The following is a 15,932-nucleotide window of genomic DNA, read 5'->3' on the forward strand; positions in this document are numbered from 1 at the left end:
AAAAGCCTTTAGTGACAACCATGTCAGAGTTGGTTCAGGTCAGCGCTTACAGTGACGGTGGGTTTGCTCAGGAAAAACGAGCATACATTCTTGAAGCTCTTGTAAGAACTAAGAACTAAGAGAACCTTTAAAATAGTTCATAGAGCATAATTATTATTAATTAGTTTAATCAGTTCTAATTCATCTCTAAATTCAGTTCAGGTGGCTCTCAGAGGGGTCCAGGCTCATCTGCAGGCACCCCTTTTATGCATTTTTCTGCAAACCACTGATTTGCTTTTATGTGAAATGCAACTGATCTGGAAAAGGTTCAACAAAATGCTTTGTTCACCACAAAGTGAAAAATAGACTTTATTCATGTAACTAAACAATAAAATAAACTTAAAAAGCAAGATGACCAACAGTCTGTATTGCTTGCTAAACTCACAACCCACATGAATAGGGTTCTTTCATAGCCAACCATACTGTCAGGTTGCTACATATATTTACATAGTACATCCTTGATGTGGGCCAGACACTGAAATCTAGTCAAATGTGTGACAGCAGGTGTATTCATGGTGGTTTGTTCCTACCTTTCTGTTTGATTGCTGTTTCTGTGTTCTGCATGACTGAACACTGAGCCAAACAGTAACACCACTTTTCTATCTTTGTGCACAATACACACACAGGCACAAACACACACAGAGGGGGGAAAAAAGTACAGTCCAATTTATTTACACCACCAGCTGTTCTCACCTCTCAAAACGGGCTATCAGAAACACTTCAGTGTGTCGGAGACAAGATGAACACAAAATTGAATCTCTTTTGCATTAATTAATCCAAGCTCCTTAATAAATATGAAATGAAGTGACAACACAGATGGGAAAATGGCTGTTTAAACACAGTGACATACTATATCCAAATATTGCAAAGTGAGTAAATGGTTAACATGGGCCCCTTTGGCCACACAGCAACAGTTGTGAGCCTGGGCATTTTTTCTGGGTCTGACCTTCATTTATCAGGTTGTTTATTCACCGAGGACTACACAGATTCCAGCCTGGCAGCATGGATGTGAGAACAGTTGATGATGGATTAACACAGGAAGACACTTGGATCGGTTTAAAGCCAGGAGATGAACTCTGTGATTTGGTTTGTCCCGCTTCCCTCTAAAAGCTGCCACTTTCATTTCTGCTCCAGTTCTCATTTTTTGACACTCTATCCGTCAGCCCTCTGTTATTTTAAAAAAATTTAAGCAACACATTTTCCATATTTATTAGCCCTTTATCTTCATCCTCAGCCACATATTCACAAGCAACCAGAGCCCCATCTCTCTTCTAATCCTGTTATCTGACTTTATATTACTTGGTTTCTTTTCCATTATTTGTTCAATTTTTTTCTCCACCTTCATAAACAATTAATTTCTTCCTGCCAGGTGCAAGTCATATATTTCCTTCCATTTCTCCGCCCTTGTGTTCCTCATCTGCATGCTGTTCGCTCTTTATGCTCCTTTTCTTTCTCCATTCATTAATTCTTTCTTTCTCCGCGTCTGTGTTTTGAGTGGTTGTGTGTGGAATATAAACATCACAGAGGAAAGATGTCATCTGATACAGTGTTTCCCCAGTTAGCTGTGATCAATGTGTCTTGTTGTCATGCTTGCTTCTCTTGACATCACAACAACTGATCAATATCTTTAGTATAAACACTCCCTGCTAACACTAACCTTCTCAATGCGTGTGCTCACAGATCAGTCACAGTTGTCCCACTCCATTTACATCCAACCCATTGACAAAAGAACCAGTAAAGAGAAATAATGCAACACGCCAGCTATAATTGAAACTGTAATGAAGGAGTAGCCCATTCACTAAAATGTAAAGGACTGAGGCTGCTGTATTGTTTGGTCTTAAATTGGAAGAGCTTGTTGAAGGGATGTTCAGTTTGGAGTCAGTTTTAAACTGTGTGAAATGTTTATATGTAACTATACATTTACTATAGACTAGTGTGCAAATGTTTTGGGCCACCTTCAATTGATTTTTATTTGAATGGGAAAATAGAAAATAGGTGCAATAATTTATTGAGAAGTGCAAACATAAAAAAGTGATAGTGTACAGTTCTACCAAGCTTGAAAGTCAGTATTTGGTATGACCAACTCTCCCACACTGTTTCAATACTGTTGAGGTCTGGGAAGACCAATCCATGATCCTACTGATCGGAAGGTCGGTGGTTCGATCCTTAGCTTCCCCAGTCTGCATGTCAAGTATCCTTGGGCAAGATACTAACCCCAAACTCCGATGCGTTCATCGGAGTGTGAATGCGTGTGAATGCAGGTTAGTTTGCACTTGTGTATAGAAGTGCTTGTACAAGTGGTGAATGAGGGTTATATATATGTTATAGAGCGCTTTGAGTACTCTGGGAGAGTAGAAAAGCGCTATATAAGAATCAGTCCATTTACCATTGTGTGTTTCTGCATCCAGATGTACTTTTACTGTCCTGGTTGTGTATTTGAGATCATTGTCATTCTGAAACATGAAACTGCTGCCAATCAGACCCTTCCCAGATGGCATTGCATGGTGGATCAAAATTGACAAGATCCCCAACCCCACTGGCTGACATACAGCCCCAAAGCATGACAGAGCTCTTACCATGGTTTATGGATGGCTGAACAGTAGACACTTTTTTACCTTCCTGACTTCCTCCCTATATACATGGCTTCTTGACAGCCACACTTCTAGAGAGACCATTTTAGATGAGGCTTCAGCAAAAAGCAGATGGATCAGCTCGCCAGATCTCAGGTCCTGTGTTAGGACTTTACTGTATTTTCTCCTATTTCCGAAGAACATGGCCTTCAGATGAGTTATTTTCATTTAAGTGGCTTAACAAACAAGCAAACAAAACATTCCTTTGAAAATGATCAGGTACAAGGACTAGACTAAAAGTGAGTGAAAAGAAAGCCAATGTCCAAAGAAAACTTTGGAAGACCTTCAGAAAGCCTGGGGAACTATTACTTTGCTTGTAGTGTGTCTACATATTTTCTTATAGCCATACTACAAGATAGTATATCTCTTTGAAAGTAAAATATAAAGACATGAGGGTGACTCATGACTTCTCCGTGGTAATTACAATAACTCGATTATATTTTTAAGGATATTCATGAGATCTTGTTTTTATAAAACCTACAAAAAACAAATTTTTGTTGTAGTTTCTTTTTTATATGTATTAGTAAACCATGCCTCTTCAAATCTGGTGCAGCACAGGACCACGCTGACATTCAGTAATATATCAGTGTGACTTTGATGTAATTTGGTTTCTTTTAAGCCATAATTTGCTTCACAGAAAATGACAGAAATATCAGAAAAATACAGGTTGTTCACTTTTTTAAACTAACTTTAAGAAGCAATTACTTAACAATTCATTTCTTAATTTTCAGTTATTTTACCAAAACGATATCCTTAATCCATCCATTAACAGTCAGCAGTTTAGATTCAAATATAACTTATAGGACTATGGTATAATATACAGAATCAGGCTGATACTTTGTTTTTCTCCCCTAATTATTCTGGAAAGTGATTTAGTAGTCATTAAAATGTGTTCAGAGTTGGTAAATTGATGACGATTAATCTCATAAATCATGACACACCACTCTCTCCTAGATAAACTACCATCATAAGTTGAATTATCTGTATTGGTATCGGCAATACTGGTCCCGTGTTTACTTGGCATCTGATTGATACCAAAAATTGCAGTATCACACACCACTACCATCTCTGTAACTGTATAAGTTGTTTTTTACAAGAAGCAATTTCAGTCAAATGGCAAACCATCAGTTCCCTAGTGCCAATTTTAAGTTAAATGTATTTCTTTAAATAAGAAAATTGATACACACATATTGTTCCACTGTGCCATTTAATATTATAGTTTATAGAATCTATGGTATATTCTACTATGTTTGATATATCACACACAATGTGATAAAACCAAGATTTATGATGTCATCTACTGATCCCTCAAATTCTATGGGAAACTGTCACATGCATAGATGCAATTGTGGAAGTGCAGCATCCATTCATTCATCTTTCAAGCTCACCACTTGATAAAACTAACTTCAGACTATCGCACACATTTATTTCCTCTCCATTTGCATCTCCTCTCTCCTCAACTCCACAAAGTGCAATTAAGGAAATGGAAGAGCCCTCATCAGAGCAGAGTTGGAGCCATTTCTCCGTCATGGTGATAGACAGGATGAGAAGAAGCATGAGTTGGCATAGAAACAACCAAATGTGATCCATCTGTATCTTAACCACTTATTCAACTCAAGGTTGCATCCTAGTGTAACAAGCACGACAACTTCATGTTCCACACTCTTTTTGTGAGTACACTGAGTAGTTCATATCAGCAGAAAGGTACAAAGGTTTAGACACATCTTGTCTTTGCACTGCTTTCTGGGCAATGGTTCAGCACAGATCTGTAGAGATGACGAATCAGAGAGAGAATCGAGTACAAGAGGGGAAAGGAGGTGAATTGGTGGGGTGGAGGTGTCCTGTACAACTGCCCAGTGTGCTGCCCACACTGCCAAGGGAGCACAGAGGAATGTCTGTATCCGTGTTTATCTTAGTGGTCCCATGTGTCTAAATGAGCAGCAAAGGACCAATGTGCCACATCACAAGATCTGTTGTCGGGGTTCTGCAGCCAAGGCTAACACTGGGCTCTCAAAGCCATCTGTCTCCATATACTAACCACTCAGAGAGCAAACCTCTGCCCTCTGTTGCTTTATGCAGCCAGAGTTTAGCTGAATACTAAAGGCTTGATATGCTAATGTGACATGGTGTGAATTTCAATCATTTGAGTAGCTATGAGATAGTTGAGAGGGCATTGTACTATGGTCATTATTGTGTTTAAATGGCATCATATTCTCCTGCAACCCACCTCATTGCAGGCTGCCTTCAGGCCCAAGGCAATTATAATCGCTGGCAGAATCAAGCACATGCTTTATATATGACCCTCCAATAACCCCATGTCTACATCTGATAGTCAAGGTCATTCATTCTCATTGTTCTGCTCTGGTAAGCATGAACTAAGGCAGTGGCATCAGGCTTTTCTTCAGAGTATGTAGACCGAGGTGCATTGCTTTGAATAAGACGGTGCTGAATGTTGAATTCACTGTATCAATACAGTGGACAGGCTTTGATGGCACAGAAAATGTTGTTGTAATATATTTAGCTTGCCACATCTGTAATCTCTCCATTTAATGGTAGATTTGATTTTCTTGGTTCATTTTGAGTAAAAAGGATATTCAAAATTCAAAATAAATATTTTGTGTGCAAGTATGCTTACAAGATAACAGCTGGAAACCTCACTTTTGGAATGTCCTCTTTCTTGTTTTTGTAATATTGGCATAGGTATTATAAAACTATGTACAGGTAACACCTGGGAATTATTGACTTTGGGATGATCCATCCATCCATCCATCCATCCATCCATCCAGACATGCTTATCCTTATCAGGATCGCAGGGATGCTGGAGCCTTTCCCTTTGGCATCATCTTAAAATACAAAGATGTATTCATGTGTTCTCCTGTTTTACTTTGTCACACTCTTGAGCACAATATCACAGATACACACCCAGTCACCTGCTTGAAACAATACCGTGCATTCAAAATCTTTAGAGGCTAGTACATTTGTATTTTTCCAACTTAGTCTCTTTGATCTGACAGTAAGTTGAAGGAAGAGGAGATCAATGACTTAAGCTGTAGGGTGTACGGTATACAGACAGTTAGCTATTTCACTTCCTAAGGTGAATTTTATATTTATGAATCTTTTAGAGCAAACCACCTTCAACCTCAGGGAAAACAGAATGCTAAGTCAACTGTGAAGAAGGATCCGTTTTTTAAACTTTGATTTATTTATTTTATTTCAAGCTCACCCGGCTGCGGCGTTATATCTTTTTCATTCTGGGATGTTTTCGTAGACACTGTATTATTATAAATGAGAAGGAATTTGTGGATATGTTTAGACTTTACTGTTGCAGTATTGATGCAGAAATATTGGTAAAGAAATACCAAATATTAGAACAAAAATTCATATGAAAAATACGTAGTGAGGTAACTGTGACTGCATCAGCAATTCAAACTGATTTCTTCAGCTGGCACCAGTTGGAAGTAATGGTAATATAATGGGAAAACATATCTTTAGATTTGCTGGATGGTAATATGCAACTAAAACAGTTCTTCCGGGAAGATCCTGTAAAAAATCTGGGATAATTGCTGCATTAGTTTTCTCCTTTTTTTTTTTATTCACCTAAGAATTAAACTGGTGATAAATTAACTCAGTGATGTTATCCACTGGCTTTTCAAATTTAAAATGCCTCTGCTCTTATTCTGGTGGGGAGTGGGTCCATCACCAACTCTCATTTCTACATGCCTTTCAGATATAGCCTCTTTTTTTACTTGGTAAGGTTATTAGCTAATTTCAACTTCAAAGGCAAGATAAACAATTACTAATGCTGACTGTTTGGACATTTTACACTTATTTGGGAATATTAATCAACAGGTTAGCATCGATTGGTCAGCTAACCTTAAAGTGAAGATTAAAGTGAAGTAAACAAATCCTCAGTGTTAATGTCATAATTGTTTTTGGAAATGATGAAGGGGTTTAGTCATTTTGCACAGTCGTTTCAATATAAGACTAGCTGAAAGTAATTAATTTATTTAATGAAATGCACTTTGTTGTTCTAGAATGAATTGATATCACATTATTAGTTTTTACTGCTAATATTCTTACACTTTAAGAATGAAATAACACATATGTGTCAAAGTCAGACACAGTTCTAATTTTTTAAATTAGTGACAGTTGCAATTTGATACAACTTCATACAATGGTTTCTTCTGATATTTTGCATGTTGTCTTACTGCACAGCCAGCTGTCACTTCTCATTAGTATAGCAAGGTTGTTACTAAGATGACGGCTGCCACGCAGTGGCATGCATATTGGTTAGATCAAACGGTAGGAAAGTAGCAACGTTTACCAGGAATTTATAAAACAAATAACCATCGAGTAAAATAAATAAAGTTTAAAAAATTCCACAGCTCTTAATCTTGTTAAATTATTCTCTGTCAATTTTCAGCAGTTAGAGCAAAAAGCTTCACATCTTTCATGTACAAATTAGATCAGATTAAATATTTTGAACATATCTAGCAAGCAAAGCATTTTTTCTTGAATAATAACTGCGGACTTATTTATTTACTTATATGCTGAAAAGTAAATAACAACAGCCCAATAAATATATATTTAAAGAAGTTTAAATTAATCACTAAAAGAAACAAAAATATAAATATCTAAGTTTCAATCACACATCCCTAACAGCACTCAGGGAACAAGTAAATACCTCGATTCCATGGATCAATTAGTCCTTTTTTAAACGATTAGCCTATCACCATAAAATATTGTTTGCTTCACAGGGTACTTATAGACTAATTTGATTCGTAACATTATTTACTTACGTTTTTCGACGACTCACAAAATCCAGTCAGCCTCTGACCCCGCCTCCCCCCTTTCTATTTCATGATATGGTCTGGTCCAGGTGCACGCGCCCCTAGCAGACGCCGAGTGCTATAACGAAACCTCTCCAGGAGGACAACAGCATGGCTCAGATTAAAGTCTGGGTTTTAAAAAAGAAAAGGAAAAGGCAGGTTGGAAATTAAACTCACAGTAAACTAAGTCCACATGAAAGAAATGACTTGAATTTCCTATTATTAGTTAGCTTACTTCATTCCTAACAACCAGTTACAAGTTTAGCCAACATGCGGTGCCAGGCCAGGCAAATGGAACCTCTGGCTCAGGATTAGCTGTCTCTCTCCCATCTCTCCATACGTATACTTCTGACACAGGACCAGCCCCACTGATATCTGAAGGAGGAGGTGAGTTCTCTTATGTGAGCTTGTGAATAAAATTCAGGGACATATTTTAGTTAACTATGCTTTGCTTGAAAATGGATATCCAAAGTGTTATTAAAGCTGTATTTACCAATACCTAATAATATCAATAAAAATGTTTAAGCAATATTAATTTTCTTTACACTTTTTTATATTTGAGAATTTAAACGTTTATCCAAAAGTTTATTTTATACTTCATTTCTATTTGCATTTGGTGTACGGTACCAATCAATATAAAAACAAACAAAAGAAAATCAATAATGTTATAATGAAAAATATTAAAATGTAAACAAAAAACTTGCACATATCTCATCAACCTTAAGCGATTTTTTAAAACGTTTTTTTATAATGATAATAATAATGGATTGCATTTATATAGCGCTTTTCTAGGCACCCAAAGCGCTTTACAATTCCACTATTCATTCACTCTCACATTCACACACTTGTGGAGGCAGCTACAGTTTTAGCCACGGCTGCCCTGGGGCAGACTGACAGAAGCAAGGCTGCCATATCGCGCCATCGGGCCCTCTGGCCATCAACAGTAGGCAACGGGTGAAGTGTCTTGCCCAAGGACACAACGACCGAGACTGTCCGAGCCGGGGCTTGAACCGGCAGCAACCTTCTGATTACAAGACGAACTGCCAACTCTTGAGCCACAATCGCCCCATTTATCTAAGCAAATTAGTGATCTATGTCTGCACAGTGTTATATTTTTAGTGTTGGTATGATTTACAGTGTTAAAGTGGTGGGGCCCAAATTGGTTGGCCCCTGGTTGAGAGTACTCCGTTATGTTACATAAACCTTATCTAACTGCTGTTCTTTACTCAAGCATCAGAATTATTCAATATTTTTAGATTTACTCTCACCATTAAAATGTGTGCCTACCTAAAGCTGTGAAGTGACCCCGATTTTTTTTTTTTAAAGCCATGTGCACAGGTGTATTCAAACATTCATAGACTCCTTACCATGGTTAATTTAAATAAGGCATGGTATTTGCTTTTTATGGATGTATTTGAATAGTTGCTGGATCTAAACCTTAGCGGAACAGCAGTAACAGCTCAGATGTTCTGTCTCTGTGTGTGAAGCATTAGATAACTGTTAGGTCACCCACATTTTGGCAACAAATGATACATTTGGCTCAAAATCGTCCCTGACATTCTATGTGTGTTGTCACTCCATGACACTTAGCTCCCTGCCTGCATTGATCTAGCTGAGCTTGTCAGCTGTTATTTGATGACTCAGAAAAATGTTCATAATTTGGGGCTGCCGTGTTCATTGTGACTTGCAGAACAAGGCACCGAGGCATGGGTTGACTTTTCGTTTATTATTAGATAGCTAGAAGGTGTGCTTACATTTTGGTTTCTGTAAACGTACGCAACTGCATTTCTTTAGATAGTTAGGCAGGTTAAAGGCAGAGTTTAAGGCAAAGGTGCAATCTATTTCTACTCTTCTTCCTGATCAATTAATTCGATTATTTTTGGCAAATAATCAATGATCTTTACCTTTTCCGACAAGTATAGATTAGCAGATATGAAGTAAAATAATGTCAGTGTTAAATGTTAATCGATACAGGGAATACAGTTCGCTGTTGAGTTTCCAGAAAAAGTGCACAGGGAGGAAACTTAATGGCACTATCAATCACTGTAACAAAATCTGCGAGACAATCTTTAGTCCTAGGCTTAGAGGGTTTTAATGAGATCATTGGACGGTGAACTATCACTAAATGCCAAATGCACTTTAGCTAAGCATATCATCACAGGACTGTGAATGTATGCTGCAGTATTCATGTCATGGTATGTCCTGTGCCAGGTTGTGTATTGTCACAGCCCAGATGAATAGCAGTACTGAAGTACAATGTAGGTAGGCAGCCATTCTGTCTATGTCTTATTAAATGGTTCAGTGCTGTGCTCGGCGTTTCTTAGCTCTCTTCTGTGTTTGATATCTCATTTGGCATTCCCTCTGTGCACAACCCTCGTTATCGTATTCCTATGGAGTGCACTGGCATTTGACACGCAGACACCAAAGACTCTAGCAGCATTACAGATCAACTGCCTTGCACAGCAATAGTCTTTCTCTGTCTCATTCGGTCTTTTCCTCTCCAGTCTATCTTGTCACATAGATCTCAAACAGGTGATGGACTTGAAGGGAACCAGAGGATGTCACTTTCCTAGGCCTTAATATAATTACATCATCCTATGTGTCTCTTGAGCGGTATGTGTCTACAGTCTTGAAAATGACCCTGAGGAGAGAAATGTATGCAGCTGTTAGAAAGTGAGCTCTTTGACATTTGAGATTTTTCTCATGTGTATATACTATGATGACATCTGTTGTTGCACATGAGGTTATATGACCCAGTTTCTACAGAAAATGTAACATCTTCTCACTATTACAAGTTGAATTTCTCACGGTTCAGTGCAGTCATTTTGAACTAAAACTAAAGGAAAAAATGTGTGATAAGTATGAAAATTTATTTTTGGCCTCATAATTATCAGAACTTTGTTTTAAAAAATTAGGTTAAGCCTTTAATGCAGGTCAGTTTTTTATACATCCCCGATTCCCAAATTTGTAAGTACAGGTTGTTAAATGAAGGCTAAATTACATTCAGTTTGTCTTTAATGCAATGCAATGCAATCAGCAGGCTATCCTATCCTGAAGCTTATTATCCATCAGACTTTGTCCATTTGTTATGGAGATGTCAAAGATAAGTGAAACTAGATAATATACTTCCACATGCAATCGATATTTACAGCAGCTATGTACAGTGTGCTAACCTTGTCACCTCAGCTGTTATCTGATATCAATATTTATTATAGCTAGGCTTCTTACACTAATATTACCCAATGAACGCTACTTCTGGCATGAAAAATGACAGTGAAGATATCTGCCAGTTAAAATGATGTAAAAAAGGTCCAAAGGATAGCCAACCTTATGCTGTCAATGCATTGACCACTTAATGTATGCAGACGGGTAGGTGTGCCACCTGCTACAGATAGACTCTGATGATACTCTGGAGAGTTGAGGAGAGCTGAGGGCACCGTAGTCTAGTAGTCATTGAAATCCAGAGGTCTACATGCACCCTCACCCTCACTCTCACTGTTTGATTGCAAAGTTTACATTCCTCAGAGCCAAACAGACCTTTATGCACTTGTGGATGTGAAAACTATATCACCTGTTCAGTGCTGTGTGAGTCACAGGCAAAATATGAAGTTGAGTTTGTACTTTGGGATTGTGGCAAGTAGTACATCTGCATTTTTGCAGATGTTATCAGTGTTAACATCAGATGTTGACATGTGCACTTTTTGGTGGGGAGTTCATATATACTAGTCAGTAGGGCTGCACGATTTTGCATAAAATGGGAATCACGATTTTTTTGCTTAGAATTGAGATCACGATTCTCTCACGATTTTCTTTTCCAGTATAAATATTTATTGCGCTTATTAACTGCACATCAACTTCGTAACATTTGAGACTGAACATAAAAACAATAAATAAACATAAAAACAACAAATGTCTCACATTTTGTCGTTGCCGCAAAATGTTGTACTGCTTGAAATTCCGTCTCCACTGTTGCTCGACACTGCGTGTATAGAGCAGGTAGTGCAACAATAGAAAAATAGTTGCGGGACGGCACTGTGTAGCGTTTGTCTAGGGTGTTGATCATTTTCCTAAATCCCTCGTTTTGCACAGTGTTGATGGGAGCCATATCTTTGGTCAGGTGATAAGTAATAGCCTCCGTAATTTCTTTATGCCTGCGGGAGTTCGACGGGTATAGGGAAGCGCTGTATAAGGTTCCCGTTATTGATGTTTGGGTGGTTGACCGGGACGGATTTTCTCCAGTCACTTTCTCGTCATCCCTGACGTGCTCTCCGTTGTTTTTTTCCCTGCCACTTAACCTATACGGTGGAATATCTTAATTAGTGCTTGAGTTGATGTTGCATTAACACATCTTCAAGCATGTCACTTTGGTGATTGGATCTTTTGCGGCTTTAAAGGAAGAATTAACAGGATTATGTGAACTGCATGTCCTCACCTGGATAGAGAAAAATTTCGACATCATTCCTGTGCACTCTCATAACTCTCTCAAAACTTTGCCTTTCTCTCCTTAAACTCATATGCTTCTTATAAGTTCTCTTCACTGTACTTAACAGTTTTCCACCATAACCCTTTAAAGTATTAATCATGAAATAATTGCCATACAATTCTGTTTTCTTTAATGGAGTGTATTTTGAACTGTCAGAAATTGATTTACATATTTAACTATTAGCATCATATTTGCAACATCCAGCATTGTTTGGTTTTGTCTTGTAATACATTTTTCAATTTATTGCTTAAAAATGCGTTGTGCACTTTGATTATGGTTTTCAGTGAGAAACGAAATCACACTGATAATGTACAAATCTCAAAAACTCAAAAAACACATGTATCAAACATGCTTTATTACGCATTAAGTGTTAAGAGCGCTATTAAGGACTAAGATGCATTGTGAACAACTTTTATCTGCCACAATTAAGTCCTAATTCTTAGGAAATGTCAAAATGTTGAGTTTTGCAAAGCTTTGTTGTGGACTTCTGTATTGGTCAGATGAGATCATCCATTTTCCGGTGAAACAAATACTCAATGCCCCACTGAAATCTTTTTTCTGCTCTAATGATTCACTGCAAGGACATTCTAACCAGACCCTGCCAAAGGTGGAGAACTAGTTTTGCCATACCACATACCACACGGCTCTTTGGTCATGCAACAGTTTTTAGGAAAATCTCTAAATCTTGATGAACAGCAATAAAGAGTGTGGAATAAGTAAGAACTAGAAAGTTTTAATGTATTTATTGGAAAAGACAAAAAACAGCCTTATAAAGTGATCAGAATTGTTTGCTGTTCCTTAACGTTGATGGGTAGTGGATTGTGACAGAGTGAGGACAGAATCAGAAAACAACAGAATTAGCTGTGAGTTATTTAGAGCCTGTCGCGTGTCTTGGGATGAGGCCAGATGGACAACTGTGATCCTATTACCTCTGCTACACAGTTGTAGGTCTGCCTTCAGATCCTGAATTCCACAGTGAACGGGGTACACATGGACAGCTTCGGTTTTTCTGTTCATTAACTCTGAGAGGACCTCTGAGTGCCTTGCCTATCCATTCAGAAAACAGGACTGAACACAGTTTATGGTATGTGTCACTAAAGAAGGATGCTGTTGATCTTTGATGATGTAATTAGGTGCTTACATCAGTGCATTTTACTCTGTGCTGTTTGGTGCCTGTCTTTTAAGTGTAAAATATCTCTCTTTCACTGACATTAAACCCAGAAATATTCTGGTATTCATGACATGTCCTGAATAATTTTTACATAAAAACAGGTTACATGAATAATTAAGATTTTCAGAAAAGTAGAATAGAGTAGAACTTGTGCGTTATGAAAGCCACTTGAGCCAACGAAAGAGAAATGTTTGGATCATAATCCAATTATTTTGCATCAGTAAGGTTTGAAATGATGCGTAAACAAGTGCACAAAGAGGGGAGCAGGGTAGGAAGCAGTGCTGATCACTGGTTGGCTGTTGGCCATGCAGGCTCGCGGGTCAGTTGTGGTCAGTTGTGGTCATTCAAGCTCTGGGCCCTGTTTCAGGAAGCCGGTTTAGAAAACTCAGAGTGAAAAACGATACGCAGGGTTGAGTAACCCCGAACTGTCCAACTTGGAATATTCGGTTTCAGAAAGGCTGATAACAATTAGTTCAGTCAACGCGGAGTTGCTTTAACCCCAAGTGAAGCGCGCGGACGAGGATACATAAAGCCCTGATAAGCGGAGCACAGATTAAGCGAGTCACCATGGAGACGGAGGGAAAGAAGGCGCGGTCAATGTATTTTACAGCGCTTGACGCCGAAATTCTGACGGCAGCATATGCCGATAACATGCAGATTCCGCGGAAAAAAGTAACACAGCCACAGCTGCGAAAGACAGGGAGCATGCATGGCAAAACATAGCCGACAGAGTCAATGCGTGAGTGTTAATTTAAACATTGATCTAGGGATTTCCACCCATTTAACATGTTATTTTAATATATTTTATTTTATTTTATACATTTTATTTCCTGATGTGATGTGAGCGCAGGTGCAACCCAACAGGCCCCAAACGTGCCTGGCAGCAAGTAAAAATGAAATATAAAAATATAGTCCAAACAGGTAAGGTGTAATTGTATTATGAGCCATAGTGCTTGGTTTGTTTGTCCGATGTAAATCAATTGCAGTTAGAGGCTACATTAATTTTCTGTCTGTAAGCACTTATTGAAATTATCTGAGCACATTACAAGTACATATTTGCTTACTCTGTATGCTCAAATGTGGCCCGTTATAGCCAACAGAAAAAAAGCGGAGGCCCGAAAAACAGGTGGGGGTCCTCCACCACCACCACTCAGAGGCTGAGCAGTTGGCCCTCAGCCAAAACAGTGGGCGCCCTGTGGCTGAAGGCATCTCTGCGGGGACATCCTCTGAGTCAATAACCCCGCAAGACACAAGTGCCCACATAGGGGGTAAATTCAAAATAATACATGATGTGCATACATCCTTTCTTCACAGTCACCTTTGCAGTGCTACTCATTCATTTGATAAACTCTTCACCATAATGGATTATTTTGTAGTGAAGTTATTTTCCTACTGATTTTGCCTTCCCTCAGTCTTGGTTGTCTTTGAGAGCATAATGACAATGAAGTGTAAGGTGATTGGTATGTTTGTTAATTGCCATTTGGTCCCTTGTAAGTTATAAGTGACCTGTATAAACCTCATATTCTATCAGTTGATGGTGGTGGTGTACTGAATCTGGTGCAGCCTCCTGTTGAGCCAGACCAACATGCAGTTGTGAGTAATACTCCACAGATTATATGAGTTTACAGTAGAACAGCAATGTTGTTTATTTCTTTACTACAGGAAAATAATGAAGAAACATTGACAGCTGTTACAGAGGAGGAAGCAACAGAGACACTTTGTGAGGTTTACATCTTTTAATACTTTGTGTACAGGAAACACAGGCGACCAATAAAGCCAGTTGAACAAAAAATCTGTTTATTCTTCTTTCAACATGTTGAGGTGATGGGTCAAAAGAAATGATTGTGACATATGGTGTCTCTGACTGCGCTTCCATCTTGTATGTCCGTGGGAGGGTCAGGATGTTCATGGTTTGGATCACTGCTGATGTTTGGTTCAGAAGGACAGTGTTCTCCTCTAATTGTGGCAATGTTGTGAAGAATCACACATGCCACAATAATGTCACATGCCCTTTCTGGGGTGACCCTGAGTCTTTGCAGGCACTGGAACCGGGCCTTAAGCATTCCGATAGTCATTTCAATTCTGGCTCTTGTCCTGCAATTAGCCAGATTATATCGCTGCTGTGGGCCCGGTTCAGGGTCAGAGTAAGGGGTAAGCAAATAGGGTAAACATGGATACCCCCTATCACCAAGCAAGTAGCCAGTGAACTCTCCTAAGACAGAAGGATACACTTCAGTTCAAATGTCCCTGAAGCAATTGGTCTTTATATATTTTAAAGTATTCTCAACTCACCATGTCCAAATTTTGTGCTCAGTGTACATTCACGGAATATTTGTGAGTCATGGACAGAGCCTGGCCACTTGGCTTCCACATTTGTGATAATGTTGGCAGCATCACATATGATCTTCACAGTGCAGAGAACACAAATTAGCATCCATTACTATAATGAAATAATTTGTTAGTTTGAAATGCTACAGGGAACTATGTACCTGTACATTAATGCTGTGGGAAGACTTCCTGTACACATAGTCTCCTTCATTTACTGAAGGAGCAATGATTGGAATGTGAGTGCCATCTGTACAGCCAATCACGCCTGGGAACCGTGAAAATAAATGTAGAATTTAAGTAGTAGTCTAAGTATCACAACATCATAAATTAAGTTTTGGTCATCCTGATACCTGCAATTTTGTGGAATCCCTCTTTGATGAATCTTGTGGGTCTATGACCGGGGAACACCACAAACGAGTACAGGAGACGTTTCAGTGCAACTGTAACATTCC

General features: G+C 38.6%; 1 long non-coding RNA gene across 1 annotated transcript; it reads right to left on the reverse strand.

The window, feature by feature from the left end:
* Positions 1–14,928: 14,928 nt before the first annotated feature.
* Positions 14,929–15,560, reverse strand: LOC146569565 (uncharacterized). The gene is made up of 2 exons (XR_014893173.1): positions 15,445–15,560; positions 14,929–15,364 (listed from the first exon to the last, which is right to left on the reverse strand). It is a non-coding gene; the product is annotated as an uncharacterized LOC146569565 (long non-coding RNA).
* Between the last annotated feature and the right edge of the window lie 372 nt (positions 15,561–15,932).

This window comes from Mchenga conophoros, linkage group LG7 (assembly GCF_057382185.1).
Source record: "Mchenga conophoros isolate Kocher_MC1m ecotype Shallow Benthic linkage group LG7, M_conophoros_male_GT1.1, whole genome shotgun sequence".
In the NCBI taxonomy this organism is placed as follows: Eukaryota; Metazoa; Chordata; class Actinopteri; order Cichliformes; family Cichlidae; genus Mchenga; species Mchenga conophoros.